This window comes from Lathamus discolor, chromosome 3 (genome assembly GCF_037157495.1).
Source record: "Lathamus discolor isolate bLatDis1 chromosome 3, bLatDis1.hap1, whole genome shotgun sequence".
Taxonomy (NCBI): Eukaryota; Metazoa; Chordata; class Aves; order Psittaciformes; family Psittacidae; genus Lathamus; species Lathamus discolor.
In genome coordinates, this window is record NC_088886.1 from 128,085,052 (window position 1) to 128,104,558 (window position 19,507).

Below are 19,507 nucleotides of genomic sequence, written 5' to 3' on the forward strand. Positions count from 1 at the left end.
TTGTGCTGGTTCTTGCGATGTCAGACCTCAGCCCATGTGTGCATGTGCCTCAGGTTTTGGAGAGCAGTGCTGACAAATGTTCTCAGAATATACTGGCATTGTACTGAAACAATGCCAAAAAAAAAAATCATCCTCATTTTTGCAGCAGAGATGTTAGGTCCCATACTGTCTATTCTTAATCTGTAGCACCATCTTTTGAGGGGATGCTGTACTCCCAGGCAAATACACTGAACTCTCCCCAGAAGATCCCCATGGGGCCTTGCTGGCCACAGTCAAAGATGAGTGAAAAAAAAAAACAGCAACAGAAGCTGTTTTCCATTGGAAAGGGACATTTCAAGGCAAAATGTTTCTTGGGAATATGTGGCACTGAGTAAATCTGTGACTGAAAAAATTGGGCTGCTAGAACAGCAAGAAAGACTTACTTTGTTCCAAGTTTCTCAAGTCATTCAGTCCCTGCTTGTCCAGCTCACATTTATATTTGGGCAGAGGATGCCATGTGTATTGGTACTTTCTATACAACATTTACATTGCTATATTTAATATTTTAGTGTAATATTTGGCATTGCCAAACTGTGTCATTTTGGTGTTTTCAAATGGAAATTTTTATTCTGAGGGGAAGAACTAGAGCAATGTTGATGCTCCTCATCCATTCTCCCTCTCTCCCTGTTGTTAATGGCATCACCATCCCTGCAAAGACAGCTTCAACATCCTGAACGTTGGTTAATAGCAAATAATGGTTAATAGCAAATAATTGCTTTATATGACACTTAAGCTTTGAAGGACTTTGTAGCGAAGCAAGTGAATGTCTGTATGCAGCACATGTCTCCTTTCATCGTAGATTTCAACCAAGACTAGGGGAAGGGAAGATATATCAATATTTATGATGATGTGTTAGTAACCCGCAGTGATGAGAGTGCTGTGTACTTAGTGACTCTTTTATCCATATAGTGCTCTGGGGTGAAATATTCACACCCAACAGATAATGGGAGAACTGAAACTGGGGAAGGGAGGTGATTCTTCAATGGTTACTCTCCAACATCTTCCCTTTTCCCTTTCAAAATTTCATGAAAGGCCATGGAATAAAGAGGTCTGTTTCAGGGGAGTCATTTCTCATTTTCATTTAGACAGGCACTGGGTATCAGATCAGTGGTGCTGCAAAGAACAACCTACAACGTGCTACACATGCATGTGGAATGAGTGGTCACCTACTGAGCTGTAGGAGACAGACAAGGTCACTGAAACAATAAGCCAGAGCTTGGCATGGGGGAAGCTCATGGATCCCTTAGTGGAGATAGTAATAGAAGCATCTTCCAAAAGCTAGCCATGTCTACAGAGGAATATAAGCAAGGAGAAGGTTTCCACTTTCACTTTATTTTTATTTCAACCCCTTTTATCTGTCCTGTTTTATAGCTTTACTTTGGAAAGAAGCCTATTTCCTGGTACATATAGCAGCTTGACTGAGCATAGCTTGGCAACAGTGCCTGTTGCTTTAGGGAAGAACAGAGCATATTCTCATTGTGCATGTTTTCCCTTGGAAATATTTCATCCTGTCTATATAATTCTATATGCGGCTCCCAGCCATGCCATTACAAGCTGCAAAAACACTAGCTCTTATACACTGACAATGTCAAGCCTGTTTAATGACTGGATCCAGAGACATCAAGAAATTACCTATGATTCTGTAGATTGTCTTCCTCAGGCAGATTTGGGGTTTTCTGGCCCAGAGAAACCCAGCCTTCTCAATAGAGAAGGGACCTATTTTGCATTTTTAGAGGAGACCCTCAAAATTCTTATTTGTCCCATGCTCGTCATGTACCTCCTTTCCTGCTTTCATAATGGTAGGAAAATTAATTTTGTTGTCCCAGCTAAACCCCAGTATTGGGATTACAGTTCTCCCTGCTCTAAAAAGTTTCTTGCATCCATCTCAAACAGGCCATGCAGAATGCATGGGTCCCTCTCCCACAGTGCAAGCTACGTGTTTCTCTTGGGTTGAACTGGGTATGAAAGACCTACTTTAGTCCTATTCTTCGGCTAATGAGCTAAATGGAAATAAAAAGGAAGTAATATCCCTCAGGAGCTGGCAAGAGAAGAGGCTTTTTGAAGTCCCATCTCAGTAAAATTAAAAAAAAAAAAAAGGAAATGTTGCACGTTCAGTTCAGGCCTTGTTTCATGTCTGCCCTAAATTCATGTCAATTTTGTTGTTAATAACCTAAAACAGGAAATAGAAATGTTGAAAACTCTCTTAGTGTTAAAGTCATACCAATGCTCTCATCCATGTAAGCATGGATTTCATCTCCAGTTCAAAACAGTTGCACTACTCTGAGAAGTGGTATTTCTCTGAATACTTTTTGGCCCACATCACCTGAAGTCACTCACAATGCTTAAACTTTTTACATGGGTTCTTCACTGCATCATGCTGAGTGCCCTCAACTCCCAAGTTTAGTAATGAGAACTTCACTCTACTCCAGAGGTGATTGCCAGAAGAGATGGCAGCATAGGGAATGATGGCTGTGAACTAAAGGGGGATGTTTCCTCCAGAAAAAGGCGGCTCTAGTTCCACCTCTGCCCTTGACACTGCAACCCTTGCTTGACTCATGCCGTCCTCAGGCGTACCTCAAGCATCTGAGACCTCTCTGAAGAGTGGAAGACTGTTTTGGTTCTGAGGTCAGTCTAATTTTTGGATGTTTTTAAGCTCCTCAACTGATTTGTCTCCTCAAAGAGTGTGTGCAGCAGAAGCAAGAGGAAGGGACCCCTCAAACTTTTCCTTGATGTGCTTGCTGCTGTCTCTTTGGCAGCTCTGCAGACTCCATGCTATTCTCCAGGACATGGTGTTTGACTGGAGAACGCTCTGGCAAGAAGGGATGTTGAAAAATAGCAGTAGCACCAACAGTAGCAACAGATATCCACTGATGTTTGCACTGTGCTCTGACCCTGCAACATATATGCCAGATTCCTCTGCTTCTCCTCATTGCTTTGCTTTAGAGCGACAGCAGTGTGCTCAAATGCTCAGCAGAGTTTTTTCAGACTCTGAGCTGGAGAAGCCAAAAACTGTAACATCCTAAAGTTTGAAACACCTTTTTCATTTCACACATGTATATGCATATATACTGTGTAATTTCTCGTCCTTCATCTTTGTTTCCTGCTCTCTGTAGTCTTCAGAAGCCTCTACTTCCAATCCTGTTTTCTCCTGGGCATCATTGGTTGTTATCTGAGGGGTGACTCATTATCTGCCTGGATTGGTTACCAGAGGGCCTTTTTTGGTGTGAAATCTTTCTATAATAGAGTCATGAACTACAAAGCCAAGAAGGACCATTTTGGATCACCTAAAATAACCTCTGAGCTGTTCACGTATTGAGCTGTGAGTGTTGGCTGGTGACTGTAAGGGTTTTGCATACAGAAATGGATGCTTGCATTTTCAGTGCAAGTTTGCACTTGTCTGCCTTCCCTCAGTAAAACTTACCATATTTTCACAAGATGTATCCTAACAGTCTTTCTGTGGCCCCACAATTATGGAGTGGAAGTCCTTTTCCCAAATGGTCATCAAAGATAGGGGCCAATAAACTTTAAAACTGTCATGCACTTTGAATGGCTTTTGTTCTCGAGAACAGCGTAAGATGTTTAAGTTGTACACACAATTGAAAGGCAGGGATACTTTGACTAGGGTTCCCAGATGTGACATCCACAGGGCATAAGGCACCTCAGAAACATTGTTTTTTCATAAACTGCCTTATTAGCACAGAGTCATTCCCAAAATTATAAGTCTAATTTTTTTAGTAAAGGTCCATCCAAGAGCTACATCTGAATCCAGGTTCCTTTATTTTCATTATTTATCACTAGGTGCTATTGATCAGTGTAGAAATGCCCCAAAGAACCTTGCTTGTCCTTGCAGTCTTCTCTGGGATAAAGAAGTTCCTTCCCTGCTGTTATGTGAAAGCCTGATACCCGCATGATTCAGCTTTGCATTTAAGGCAGCTCTTTTAAGACAAGCCCTTTTCAGTGTTTTCCATGGGAGGTTTTTCCTCTGGGTAATGTTCCCAGCTGTCCAACTATGTTGTCCCATTGGTGATTTAGCCCTTAGAGATAAAATGGTCTGTGTTACAAGGAGGAGAGACAGATCTGGAGAATGTCTGCTGTTAGGTGGGACAGACCTGATTGTTTCCTTAGCAATTGCAATTTCTACTCTTTGCACTGGAGAAATAAAATGTATTTATTCTGAAGAGTTTATTGGCAAGTAGGACAAAATGAGCACAGTATAAAAGACATCCCTCAGTTTTCCAAGAGGAAAATAGAGGCCACAGTGCCAAAAGGAGCCATCCAAATTCATTCAGGGACATCTGAGAAATGAAGCCATGTTGCAACTCTTCTTGTCCTTGGTGTGTTTCCTGACTCAGGGATGAGGTGTTTTTCCTCTGACCAAGATAACCTGCCTGAACACCTGAGCTCACCACATCACTCTTGCTTCCACGAACAACATAGTCTTTCTGTGGCTTGGTGCTCCCTATCAAACCTAGCCGTTCCAGAGCCCTTACAATGCTTCTTCAAAGACTGATTGTACCCTGGACTAAAAGTGTAGTCAATCACCACACATCTGGTTGCCACACTGCATAGCTGAAAACATTTCTTTTGACCATGATTCATCCTTCTTCATTCTTTCACTCTCTAAGCTTCTGTGGGTGACTCAAATCTGACACCCATGAAAGGCCCTTTTTCTTTATAATTTCTGTCAGACCACTAATTAATTGCTGTGTTTGTTCTTTAATACCTGACCAATTAGCAGAAGTAAATAACATGAGCAGAACAAGAAGGCATGCAGGGCTAATAAAACTGCTGAAGTGTTTTTAATTGCCAGCTAAAAACCCTGTGAAGTCTTTAACACAAAAGAAGGGAACAAGAGGGAAACGGGCTGAGTGTCTAAATGATGAGCTGCTTCTACGGCTACGCTTCCAACTTGTGGACTACTTGTGAGAGGGCTACAAATAATAGTAATATAAAGAAGTAGTAGCATTTTCAGCAGATATGAAATCAGGTGTGCTGATGAGTCCACGGAAGTTGAAGACTAGTCTCTAAGCAAGACCCATAGCTGGGTCCAGATCCTCAGCACTGGGATCATTGTACTTCCAGGCAGATTGCTGCCTGCTGTTCGTTTATTTTACTGGCTCACTATATAAAATTACAGGGTGGAAAGAGCAGGAATGTATAGGGAAACCTTAGATGTCACTGTAACAATCCAGATACATTTCTAAAGCTGTATATATGCATTAATAGTATTGCTTTAAAACTAAACCATACCCTGCCTCCTAGCTTGGCTTCTTACCCCAAACTCTGGTTCAGCAATGCAGGTACATGGTTTCTGAAACAGAACTGCCATGTGCCCAAAGTTGTTCAGATGTCTCTATTTAGAATGCTTAAGTGATGGGAAAAGGTAATAAAAGCCCGAAAGCTACTTGGAGACATTTGAAAAGAGAGGGTGGGATTTTTGATGTGTTCATTGAGAGCCAGGAAAATGGAAGGGACACAGATTTGAGTTAATCATTAAAGAAAAGGCAGGCCAAACATGAGGATGACGTTTCTCACTGCAAGAGCTATGAAGTTACAGAGCCAGCTTGAGGGAAGCAGCATCACTGACTCATTTCAAACTAGTCTGAACAAATTAATAGAGAGAGCAGAGAAGAAGACAAGCCTGGCAACGAGATTGGAGCTGACAATACTGCTTGATCCAAGAAACTGCTGGCCATTCTCATCTTGAGTTTTCTTTGATTCTGCAGAAGCTTTTAATAATTTTATGGATTTTTGCATAAAACAGCTACAGTGTTGCGTAAGGTCTCTATTAGCAGCTCCAGATCTGAAGATGTGTCAGCAGTTCTAGTGTTGCTGCACTCAAAGGGGTTGGAGCTCCCTGGAGATATCCCCCATGACCACACTTTCTTGAAGATGGGCTCAAAAATGAGATTTATAAATTTGGTTTTCTTTTAGTGTGGTCTGCCTTTCTCTATAGATTATCGAAAAGCAGGCATAGGTGTTAGGGACTCTGATTCTTCCATGTTTCTCGTCAACTTAGATTTTGCAGCTACTACAATGCCTAGCTTAGGTGTTGAGATACAGTTCTTCCAGCCATAATGTTAAAGGCCTTGAGAATTAAACATCTCAAAGTTTTTAATGGCTCTGCCTCTTACTTTGTGATTTAGCATGGAAATTCCCAAGTGTGAATCTGTGGTGCTTTCCCTAATCTGCAGATTTCTGGAACCTGTGGAGTACCTTCTGGATGTGTCACTGTGCATTTGCCATGGTCTTGTACTCTTCCCTCAGCATGTTCTAGTTACCTGCCCACGTAGATATTTGCCTGAATCTGCATGGCTATTCTTATGTTCCCATGGAGACCTGGCAACCTCAGGAGCTAGCTAATAAGGCAATGCACAATAGGCTTTATATGCTGATGGGGAGCATCTTACAGGCACACAGTCTCTATCCTTATATGTACAGACCTCATGTGAAAGTTTAACATCAGGTTTGACCTCTCAGTTATAGGACACAAGAAATGCTGTTGGAAGCAGCAGGGCAGTTACAAGAACATTTGGTATGAATTTTCCCCTGTTTTGCAGTTAATGAATCATTCCTGAGCTTGCCCTTCCACTGTTCTCATTATTCCAGTTCAGACTGTTGAGAAAAGAGGTCTTTAGGAGTCCATTTATATGTATTTAATTTAGCTGGCCAGGGACAGAGGTAAGATGGACTGTGTGCCATTTATTAACTGGCTACCTTCTTGTCCAGTACAAGTTTCAGCTTGCTCTCAAAGCAGTTCACAGTTTATCTCTAAACTCATAGACTACTGTGAAGCTATAATGCTGTAGGGGTCCCAGAAGATCTTTTCCTTTGCTGCTACCTAGGCACACCACCTTTGAATGTAGCCTACAAGAAGTTGCAGTATGGCTATTCCAACAGGGTACACAGCACGAGGGCCTTCTCTTTACCTTGCCCTGGGAATTGCTTGCTTCAGCTCTAACCCACATGCAACAAAACTGACTCAAATGAAGCCACATGCTAAAATTTCTATCTTCTTACTAGTCACTCATAAAAATAAAAAAAAAGGACAAGCTAAGGCAGCTGAAAAATAACTTGGGAACTCTGGGGATGAGGCAAAGTAGCTGGGATTTCCCTAACTCTTCTGAGAACATGGAACACATGAGACCTTCTGTGGTGCTGTGACCCATCTTGGGTTAATGTGATGAGGCTCCAGAGAAGGAATACAACTCTGCTGTCATTGTAGTAACTTTTGTGTTCTGTAGAGTTAACACATCTTGGTTTTAAACATCCCAAATGCAGAACATGAACAGGGCAGGTAAAAAAGCTTTTCTGTTAATTGCATTTTTTTCCAAAGAAAAAAAAACCAAACACAAACAAACAAAAAACCCCAAACCACTGGCTTTTTGTTCAAAAACATCAGCATAACTTAGCTGACACATATGTGTGTGTTTGTAAGCCAGCTGAGGACACAACCCCACAATTCAGGAAAGGGTTAACTTTAGGGAACTATCAAGTTAGGCAGGACCATTTATGCTGGCTTTCTTCTAGGAAATTCCCTGCAAGAGAAAATTAGAGGCAGAGGACAGTGTGTAGCCATAATCAAACCTTGTTTAGTTTGGCACTTTCTCTATCTATCCCATCTTTACCAATCTGACTCGCTCTGCTGTTTTTCCTGGCTGCATCACTGGAGTAGCTATTCCATAGATGTATGTAATATTTTAATATATACAGCTAGTGTAGTTGCTGCTTTGTCCATCCCTTGTGAAACAAACTTCAGGGAATGATTCTGAGTGGGATGAATTTCCAGGTTTTGCTGGAATTCTGCTCCAGGGCTGGGCAGATACCCAGAGCAGAGGTTCTTCTAGACTTGGCATGAGAGGAGGGGAAAGCTTTTTCCTTCTGTGTCTCAGGTATTTGAGCTCTCAGCCACTTGATGGGCACTCTGATATGTCAAAGACTTCAATAGAGGAGAATCTGAAAATACTTCATACTTCATGCTGCATAGTTAGCCCGTCATAGAAAGTTTATTCTAAACCAATATTCTGTCTTATCTATGCATGCATCATCACCCCAATAAGACTGAATTGTGCTTGGCCAAGACAAGGAAAAAACTCGTTAATGTGTGAAATGATGACCCATAGGCAGGAATCTCACCAAAACCAGCTGAGAAGAGAATCTAGGGCATGACAGTGTTTTTATCCTGTTAATGGGAAATCTTTATATTTTAATATCTTTTTTCTGTTTTCCAGAAGTGATAGCCAAACCCCATAAATAAACATAGCATTCTATACACTAAGGAAATGGATTGACGTTCAGTGGTATTTCATAGCATGAACACTTTAATTAAGACATGATGACCTGGATTCAGTGGGTTGACATGATGGAACGTTAACTCTCCATTCTAACAGTTCTGCTGCCAAGGACAAACTCTCTGTTGCATCGGTGTGACTCAGTTCAAACAACAAACAGTCTTGCAACTTAAAATCCCTACAGGCATTGGTCAAGTTTCCCCAGTTCTTGGATAATTTCCTCTTTTCTCCTTGATGTTTTTCTTAAAGTGAGATATTCTGTTGCTTTGTCCTGATTTTCCAAGTAACGGGTGGGTCTTTATACTCCTGACAATAAAGTGGCCTTCCAAATATTTATCACATCAAATAGGATACTTTTCCACGTTATTAATCCTGGAGAATCTCCATCTTTCCATTCGGTGACCTATGTTGTCTAACACAAAGGAATATTTTCAGAATTAATGTTTTTTGGATCTCACACTTGTAACAGACATTGAGATGGCATGAGAAAAAGGGTTAAATTCTGCTTTATTTTTGGTTGTTATCATTCACATAGTTCTGCTTGAGTCAGTGGGTGTTATTCAGAGCAGAACAGGGACATATTTGTATGAAACTGAATGAATGAACCTCCAGAGGATCCATATGCGTAGTCTCCTGACAGATAGAAGTGAAGTTTGTCTGAATTCTGACTTGACAGGACTATCCATTGAGCTCCATCATACATACTCACATAGACTTGAACCATCATTTTGCTTCAGGTGCTTTCAGCACAGTATAGAATTCATTGGGTTAAAACAAACCAAAAATAAACTTAGTCAGAGCTGAGCAAGTTTCTGTATGGTACCTCCATGCCACTGAGACCCGAACTCACCTCCACAAATTTCCCAGTTTATCCTGAAACCTACCATTGCCTTTCTCTAAGTGCACTAATAAATGAAGTGGCAGTCCATAACTGAAAATAATGTAAGGTAGAGTGAAGTTCAGTGAAGGACTTTGAAAGCTGTGATGAACTTATGCACTTGTCCCAGGTCCTGATGTTGCAACAATCCAGAAAACAGAATCTTTTATCCAGCTCTTCAGGTTTCATCATACAATCCTCCCTTTGGTCCAAAAAGGATAAACACATGGACAGAGGTGAAAACCAAATCAGGACAGCAGAGTTCTTGTAATACGTCCAACTCCAAGTGTTAGGCAAAAGGTCCCAAGGAAATGTGAGCAATTTGGTGATTTTGCTTACAATGCATGCCTACCCACTTTGGTGAGAGCAAGCATTACATGAGGTGTTTTGCTGCAGACATTACTGGGGACAACCTGCTGCCTGTGGTGGAAGCCTGGCTTCACTGACCTGGAGAGCTTATAAGTTTTGATGTTCTTCTGGAAGGCTTTGAAACCACTGGTGTGGCAGTGCCACTACTAGAAGTTTAAGGATAGCATTCACCCATTGCAACTAACCATCCATGCTTCTTAACCACTATTAGTAGCAGAGTTTGGATAATTCTGTATGCAAAGGTCTTTGAAACCAGGCCTGCTCATGGCCTTTGAGTTGGGCCAAGAGGTGGGATTGCCATCTGCACTGGGATGAGTGAGGGCATTACTCCTCCACAGCATTACCACAGATGAATTCCTTGCTCGCAGCCTTTCCTCACCTACACAGATCAGAAGCTTCAGAGACACTTTAATTTTGTTCTTCTGTTTTAAAGACATGAATTTTGCAGAGCGCTTTTTTCCTTGGCAAGTTCCTTAAAAAAATCTTGTGTAACCCTTACCATACCTCTGCAGGCACAGAGAGCTTGTGTATGCACACAGCTTCCTTTCTGGCTGACATGGGGGTTTTTACAGCTCCAAATACCGCAGGAGCTGGCTGCTTCCAAAGGCAAAGGCCATCTTGCAGTCCTTCCCAACAGATACAGCTTGTGTGCAATACAGCGGCTCCTGCAAGGAGTACTGGTAGCTCTGCACAGCCAATCTACTGTTATCCTGACTCAGCCAGGTCCGAGGGGTTCATAACAACTCATACCAAGGAGTCTGTGGAGCTCCGGAAGGTGTGGAGAGAATAAACTCTGTGGAATGCACTTCTCTTACTTCTCCATCAATAGCTTCAGACCACACACCAGTTGTCCATACGGGACAGCTGTAAACACTGTCTGCGATAGAGCTCTGAAAAAGAGGCCAGTGGTCCTCCAGTGAATCCAGATGGGTCTCAGAGGAGAACAGCTGTGTGTGAACAGGAAGGGAGAACTTCCTCCTGCCTCTTCCAAAACCTACCAGTCAACCGCTAAATAAATCAACATCAGCAATGACTCTTCACAAGGCAGAGTGAGCCAAGCCTAGGCTGGGAGTTTACCTCAGTACATAGCAAAGGGAGAGATGTTTGCAGCAAACTGGGGCTTTCCCAACACAAAGCTTTAGGACATCACCAGCACATTTTTGCTGTGTTTTCACATAGCTTCTTTCCTAATGCTGTTTGTGCTGCCTGAAGTTTCAGCAATGACATGGCATGTATCATTGGATGGAGACAAGGCATCCAGAATGTAGAACAGGTGAAGCAAAAATTACTTTCAGCTATACAACAGTAAAAACATCAAGTAGAGTCTCAGAAAGACTTAGTTTGGTTTATGCAGGAGGTCTGACCGCTTCTGTTACTGTTGAGAGCTGTGGAAGAAAACCTCTCCTGCCTTGGGACAGAACATGAGACATGTTTATAACTTGCAAACAGTTTTTAGTTCTGCAAGGACATGTTCTTGAAGGAAAAAAAAAAAAAAAGCAAGACCCAAGAAGCCAAATTGTTCGGATCTGCAATTCCCACAGCAGCCAAACAGAAATATCCAGTTTGGCGTTATTCAACGTCTGAAGTGACAAAAGAAACTGCAGTTCCTCTGGTATCTTCACAGAGCACTGTACTGATCATTCATCATTTCAAAAGAGCTCTTGAGGTCCTTTTAACATGAGTGTCATATAATGAGCCCCTCAAGTCTCATATCTGACAATCTCAACTTCATTTTAGGGTGTATAATTCTGGATGCTTAGTTCTCGTCATTAATACAGTTCTATTACAGTAGGATAAAGGTAGTTTGGTGGGTTTATTTTGTGTTGTGTACAGTATGCTGTGCACAAAGACATTTAGACTGGAAGGGACCCAGCACATCTTCTGGTCCAGCTCCACACTCATACAATGTACCAAGGAAGAATTGTGCAATGTTCAAAGCAAAGATTAAACTCTGTAATACCATATTTGCTAAGCTGTCTGGAGTCATCCATGTGAATGGCTGGACAGGACCAGCCTGGCCTTCCTAATGCTGTATGAAATGGTCACTCTTGTTTGTCTGAAGAAGAGATCAGGACACATTTTTTCAAAGACATTTTCCTGTTTAATAACTTCATTTAAAAGAAATCGTAGAATCGCAGAATCATAAAATGGTTTGTGTTGGAAGTGAGCTTAAAGATCATCTAGTTCCAACCCCCTGCCATGGGCAGGGACACCTTCCACTAGACCAGGTTGCTCAAAGCCTCATCCAACCTGGCCTTGAACACTGCCAGGGATGGAGCATCTACAGCTTCTCTGGGGAACACGGTCCCGTGTTTCACCACCCTCACAGTAAAGAATTCTTTCCTAACAGCTAATCTAAGTCTACCCTCTTTCACCTTGAAGCCATTAGCCCTTGTTCTATCACTGCACGTCCTTGTAAAAAGTCCCTCTCCAGATTTCTTTTGGGCTCCCTTTAGATACTGGAAGGCTGCTATAAGGCTTCCCCAGAGCCTTTTCTCCAGGCTGAACAACACATTTTCCTAGAAATGTGTTGGTTTGGACAGATGTTTTTCTAGAAAGAAGAGTGTGAAATACAGAGCTTTAAAGCCAAGTATTCTCAAAATATGTCATCTCAGTGCGTTTGGGTTTGGGTTTTTTTACACTTTGAAACAACATTTTACCCCTCTCTTTCTAGTCTGATTATTGGACATGACTGAGAGCTGGAAATAAAGCAAATAAACAAAAATAACCCAAAGAATTTTTTTACTTCATGGGAGGGAATAAGTTTGCTTTGTCCAGAAGAAAACATTTGTGCAGAAGCTTTCAAATGTGCTTGTGTTTGCCCCCACCCAGAATGCATCTCCGTGTGGATTCACAAAGTTTTATCCTTGCTGGGAAGATGAGCTGCAGCAGCTCAACAGCCAAGGTTCCCTAGCTGTGTAACTCTCAGTCTTTGTATTAGGTTCAAATAGGGAGATTGCAGTTTCCCTCCAGAAGAGAGGTTTATGCTGATGATTCTTCATTCTGTCTGAGATATATCCCAAGCCAAGGTGGTCCAGAAAGGCTGCAAGAAAATGCTACAGCTGGTATCACACCTGGGTTTGGTTTCCCAGTCTGAAAGTCAGGTTGCTGCTTGTAGGTGGGTGAACTTGGGCAAGATGAAAGCAAGGCTTGAGCTTCAAAGGAGCACATGCTGTACAGCTCTCTGGTACCCTTTCTATAGCAGCTGAATTTCACCCCTGAACAGCATAGTCAGGATTTCAGGTACCTACAGATTTAAAATATTTCTAGGTGGTTTTGATTTTGAAGCCTCACCAAATCTCACCGTCCCTGACTCCCCGTAGGACAACTCAGCAAATGGAATTTTAGCCCTTTCTCATTTGTTTAGATAAAGGGGCAAGAAAAAGGCAGGAAGAGGCTTGGACTTTTATGTTTAAGGGAAAACATATTTTTCCAGCCAGGCTAAAGCTGTTCTTCCTCATGCATCCCAATAAAATTCACATTCAGGCACGGACTATGTTTGGAAAATTTCATCCGAAAATGTAAATGCTCTGAAACAGGAAAAAAAAAATTTATGAGAATGAATAAAAGAGAGGTTTAGCATGGAAACTGCTCTGCAGCCTTCACTATAAAGCACTGCCAGATGCCTTCTCTAAAAGAACTCATACAAGGTATTGCTCATGTGGCAGGTCCATTGGCCCCTTTGAGTCTACAAACATAAATTAGGGTTACTCGTGTGAGTAAAGCATTGTGGGATCAGGCTCCTCTTTTGCCCAACTGTGAGCATCTGTAAAAAAGCCTTTTGGGATAAAAGACACAGAAGAACTATAGACCCTTATGGTTGTCAAATACAATTTCCTTTACTTGCATATTTTTCTTCCATTTGGGCTCCGACCTCCATCTGTTTATGGAAATATTTAGATCCCTCTGGTGTATTTTTAGCAGATCGTTTTGCTTTTGCTGCTGCAATATCATTGCATCATCATTCTCCTGTTGCTCAGCTCCGATTCCTTTGCATTTTTTCTTTTTTTTTTTTTTTTTGGGGTCTTAAGCTTCAATCATTTCAGCAGACACCCACAAAAAAGTAAATGCTGCACTGTGTTTGCACTCAGAGTGCTCAGAAAAATATGCTGGCAAAGTGCACAGAGACACATACACAGAGCATGGCTTGTCGCAAGTGTTAGTGTTGGGCTTTTTTCTATGATATTTCCATTCGTGAATCATCCTGCCTGAGATCTTACAGGATGGTTGTGCTGGGAGCTGAGACCTCAGGCACATAGAAGTACCTCCTATAAACAGCTAAAAGTAGGCGAGACTGTCACCGTCCTTTGAAATGTTTGGTATCATATTGTTCAGTCAGACATAAATACACCCTGTCCTGACACATTCCCTTTATCAGTGTTCAGACCTGCACTCACGTGTGTACATGAATCACCTTCTCCGTTGTCTGGATGCTTTTTCCTCACATAGATATGGACCTTTGATGGTGCACAGTATTCTTTCCCCGCTATCCTGTCTATTCTGTCTGCAGACATCTCACAGTTTCAAATGCTTTCAGAATCAGGAGTCATTTGGGCCTAGTTACTTACAAAGGCAGGGAGAGCACCAACCTGCTGGCAGACATTAAGTAGAACACCTGCACTCTGGAAACTCAGCTGAGACCCAACAACTCATTAGATAATCCCCTTTGTCCCTCTCCATCAGATAACACTCACTGGGTTTTACAATGTCTTTACCTACAGTCTGAGATGACCTGACACAACTCAAACCCTGGAAGAAGTTCTCAGGTGGACCCTAACAAAGGTCTAGGTGATATCCACAGGGATACAATTAGAGCTGATTTTTGCATGGATGTTTGGGAGACACCAAGAATTATGTCTTCTGGATGAAAAGCTATCCTTTTTTTGTGATAGCCTAGGGAAATTAATAAATTACTTGTCCCATGGATTTGATTTCATAGCCCTGTATTAGGTAACAAGGTAGAAAACAAGAATATTACGTCACTGGGAGGCTATGTCATTCTTTGGTCTAGCTGTGTTAGTTTTGAGACTGATTTCTGATTCATACATAAGTAGACCTGCTCTCAGGAGAGGTCAGGCTGCTTTTGCACACCTGAAAGGCTTCTGGCAGGACACTAATGAGCAAACCCATGAAAAGCCAAGCTATGCTCAGCATCTGCTCTTTCTAAATGCCTTAAAATTGTGTGGCTATTTGCAGAATTTCAAGCCACAGCAGTCTATTTATCCTTCTTAGCCTGGACAGGGAGTGTGTGATGCTTGCTTCAGACAAATCAAACCATTGCGCCTCTCAAAATGCTTTCATCGTCATCATTATTTATTATTATTTATCATCCCTGCCATGTGTTATGTTTTTTCCACGCACAAAGAACAGGCAGATGTTTTCCATCTGCATGATTTCTTAATTTTAGATCTCAGGAAAAAAAAAAAAAACAAAGAAAAAAGGACTCATCAAGAATGAAGAAACGCACAGCATCTCTGGGAGTGGCACTGACCCTCACGTACAGGTATGTGCACACAAGAGTTTTCTGGATCCACAGCCAATGGCTTTTCCTTTCCTCAGGCTATTGGCTGCCATGGAGAAAAGGCCCCTGTGACAGCAGTGGGTGTCTTCACCGCAGGACAAGTTCTAGGGTAGCTGTACACCCTGGGAACAAAAGACCTGTTTAGGTTACCCTGACCCAAAATGTTGGGATGAACTTGCACAAATCCAAGGCAGTGCACAGGTCTGCTTCCCTCCACACAAACCCTTTGTTTTGGTAAACAAGAGATCCTGGGTTCAAATTGCAGCAATGCACAGTAGAATTGCTCACCACCCACTGATCAATACACAGCAGCAATCAGTCCACTCCAGGTAACCCCCACCAGTTTATATAGGGGGCATGATGTACTGTGGGATGGAATATCCCTTTAGCCAGTTTGGGTCACGCGTCCTGTCTCTGCTTTCTCCCATCTTCTTGTGCCCCTCCTCGCTGGCAGAGCATGAGGGACTAGATCAGAGTAAAGCACTGCACAGCAACAACTAAAACATTGGTGTGTTATCAGCATTATTATCTGGTTATAGTCAAACACAGCACTGCACCAGACACTAGGAAGAAAATTAACTCTATCCCAGCTGAAACCAGGACACCTGTTTTCATCCCTTTGGCCTCTTGTCTCCCTTCAATTTCTCTTCTGCCCATAAGCTCTATTGAGTCTCCAATTCCTTCTCTGCTTCTTTCCCTATACACGGGCTATGTTTTTTGTTACTACCTGAAGGCTCAGATGAGCAAAGCCTTTGACTTTCTTCTCCCCAGCATGACACACCTATGGATCAGGTCAAGTGCCCCAGGACAATCCCCTGGCAGGAGGAGATAGTATTGCCCTGCAGTCTCTCTCAGCTTTAGCACAGAGGTAGCCAACACTGGCTTTGCTGGGAAATGGGAGTTTTGATTAAATGTACATTTTCTTGAAAAGTGTCTTCTTTCCACAGGAATTTTGACTTTTTGATGAAGACCAAAAAAGTTTTGGCCTAAACATCTGGAGGTTTTGAGTCTTTTTTTGGAGGATATGGAAGGCAAGACATTCAAAACTTGCCACAACCAAATTCCAGGCGGAATGGATTTATTTTGGTTTCCTTCAGAGTTTTCCCAGAATGTCTCTCTTTTCTGAGAAACTTTAGTGTTTGATGTGAACGCGTAGCTATGCCATACAATCTACCATCAAGGGAGCAGGCAGGATACCAAACTGGGCTGATAAAAAGGTGAAAGGACTTGCATGATCTACCAGTCCTCAGAGCAATCTAGTTGCCCAATAGGGAATAATACATAAATAATAACAAAATGATGGGAACAGAAGCTATATTAATAACAATGCACCATAAATGCACATGGCTTTTTACAACCGTATTACAAACAGACCATATCAAAGACCTTGCAAGAACAGCTCAGTGCCTCTAGGGCATTTGGAAAACAGACCAAGATTTTGCCCACAGAAACCAATGTGATACGTGAGGTGACAGTTTAAATTCAGACATCTGGTGGGCTGTGCGGAATGGGGCACTGTGACTCTGGTATTAATAGCATGTTCCCTCCATTCACTAGTTCAAACAAGTTGCCGTGTTGTCATTAACTTCAGAAAGCAACCAGGCTTGTGAAAAATTAAGCTGTTTTCTTTCTGCTTGACATATTGTCGAAGAACTGAACAGACGCAGTAACAAGTTCAGGCACTCTGAAGTGTTTTGGTTAGTGATTATTGCTATAAAGTCCTCTGTTTCTTCACCCCCACCACCCTTCTTGCCAAAACGAGAATTTGATGACAAGGTAACCTGACTCTGCCTCGCCCTCAAAAAGATTCAAAAGATTCAAAAATAGCTGTAGGCTTCAGGCTACGTGGAAAGCTTGCGAAGAAAATTTACTTGAATGAGTAAAATGAAAATTTGTTACATGGAAGCTCCCAAATACATGGTTGACCTGAAAATCATGAAAACCATTGAGGGGGGCGGGGCGTCATGGAGGGCTGGATTCTTCCTGCTGTTGGTTGTCTTTTTGTTGAATTAGAGGATTAGAATTCCACCACCCTGGGAACTCATTCTTTTTCTCCCCAGTATAAGTGTAATGAGAATATTTCCATCCTCAAGAAGTGAGGAAAGAAAAAAAAAAAATCAGATTAAACAATTTTATTAAAGCATAGAAACAAGGGGGTAGTGGGAACATCTCAGTCAAGGTGCAAGTGACAGCAGGAGAAGCCAAAAAAGTGAGAGGGGGTGGAAAGCAAAAGCTGCTTTCAAGAACAATTTGTTTCATAGGAACTGAAATAAGCCATGGGCTACTATGTTGATTTGCAGATGGTTGAGGTATTTTTTCTCCCAGGGAACTTCTGGAGGGAGAAACTCCTCTAAGGTGCTAATAAGCCTGATGAGATATCTCTGATTTTAGGTCTGTTTTGCCATGTTTCTGTGACAGGATGAGCCCACAGTCCTCTCCTGTAATGTTTGCCTAATCTCTTACCTTGCCTCCCAGGCAGATCCTGCTGGTACCGTCATGCCCAATGCACCAGGAATAGTACCAGGCATTCTGGCAGCATTGCTTCTGGGCAGAGCCCAAATACAACTGAATCACAGCACTTCATTTCCGGCACCTTTTCAACAGAACTGAGTTTGGGGGTCGATTCTGTTTTCTCTCTGCCCTACCTTCCTCACAAGTAGAGACACATCTGCCAGGTGATCTGATAGAGAAAACCTGTTTGTCACCTACAGGTTGGGGGTTGACCTGCTGGAAAGTAGTGAAGGGGAAAGGGACCTGGGGGTCCTGGTGGATAGGAGGATGACCATGAGCCAGCAATGTGCTCTTGTGGCCAAGAAGGCAAATGGCATCTTAGGGTGCATTAGAAAGGGAGTGGTTAGTAGGTCAAGAGAGGTTCTCCTCCCCCTCTACTCAGCCTTGGTGAGGCCGCATCTGGAATATTGCGTCCAGTTCTGGGCCCCTCTGTTCAAGAAGGACAGGGAATTGCTTGAAGGAGTCCAGCGCAGAGCCACAAAGATGATTAAGGGAGTGGAACATCTCCCTTATGAGGAGAGGCTGAGGGAGCTGGATCTCTTTAGCTTGGAGAAGAGGAGACTGAGGGGTGACCTCATCAATGTTTACAAATATGTAAAGGGTAGGTGTCAGGATGATGGAGCTAGGCTTTTTTCAGTGATATCCGGTGATAGGACAAGGGGCAATGGGTGTAAACTGGAACACAGGAAGTTCCACGTTAACATCAGGAAGAACTTCTTTACTGTAAGAGTGACAGAGCACTGGAACAGGTTGCCCAGGGGGGTTGTGGAGTCTCCTACACTGGAGATATTCAAGGCCCGCCTGGACAAGTTCCTGTGTGATGTACTGTAGGTTACCCTGCTCTTGCAGGGGGGTTGGACTAGATGATCTTTTGAGGTCCCTTCCAACCCTTGGGATTCTGTGATTCTGTGATTCTGTGCTGTGCAAACAGGTAAGAGATGCTCTGATGGGCACACTGAAGACCTTGGTCTCTGGGTGTTCCCATTCTTTGTCCAGCTGCCTGAAGGCAAGGATGCTATAAAAAAAGGAGGAGAAGGGTTTATACACTGTACTTGATTTGGATACTTGGGCTTTATTAGTTTGCTCTGAGACCATCATTTTCCAATGGAAATAAAAGCAGTATTTGGAAATAAAAGTACAAATTCACAGTATTTACCATTCTGCTCTTCTCTTTGGAAAATCCTCCCCATTTATCCATTTCATTATCCTCCCATGCAGCTCCCTTTAAGCTTCCTCCTGCACATCACTGAACAGAACATTCTTGGTAAGGTGAGGCAGCTGGTGAACTGTCACACCTGAGGTTCCAGCAGGTCTGAGACCTTTCAAAACCTAACTCATCTGCCCTACCATGTTGCAAACCTTCAAGCCTGCCCTGAGAATATGACCCAGCCCAAGTGCTAGAGCTTTTTAAAGCATCCAACTGAGGTTAGACATGGCAGGGAGGAGGCCAGTGACAGAGGAAGAGAGTAAGACTCTGGTCATGAGTTAAGCACGTTGAAGGCCAGATCTCCACCTTGTAGCACTGGCCTTGGCAGATGCACAGGGTAACTCAGCACAGCAAGTCTCAGATAGAGCAAGGAACTGACCGTGAAAAGTGGAAAGTTGATGTTTCAACAGATGGGTGGTTCTGTCCAAGTAGGAAAAAACTTTGCATTCAATATCTGTAAAGCTGTGTTCAGAAGATGACAAATACCACCTGTCTGCACTCTTTTCTTTTACTATCCGAACCAATATATAGAAAATTTTTCTTCTCTTTCCCTGCCACCCTTGATCCAACCCCATCTCTTTCTTGTTTTTTATTTTCTTTGGGATTCCTTGTCAATGGGCTGTCTGTAGAAGGTCAAGGGAACTTCTACACATCCACAGAAAAGGAAGAGAATCACATTGTTTGAGATATGT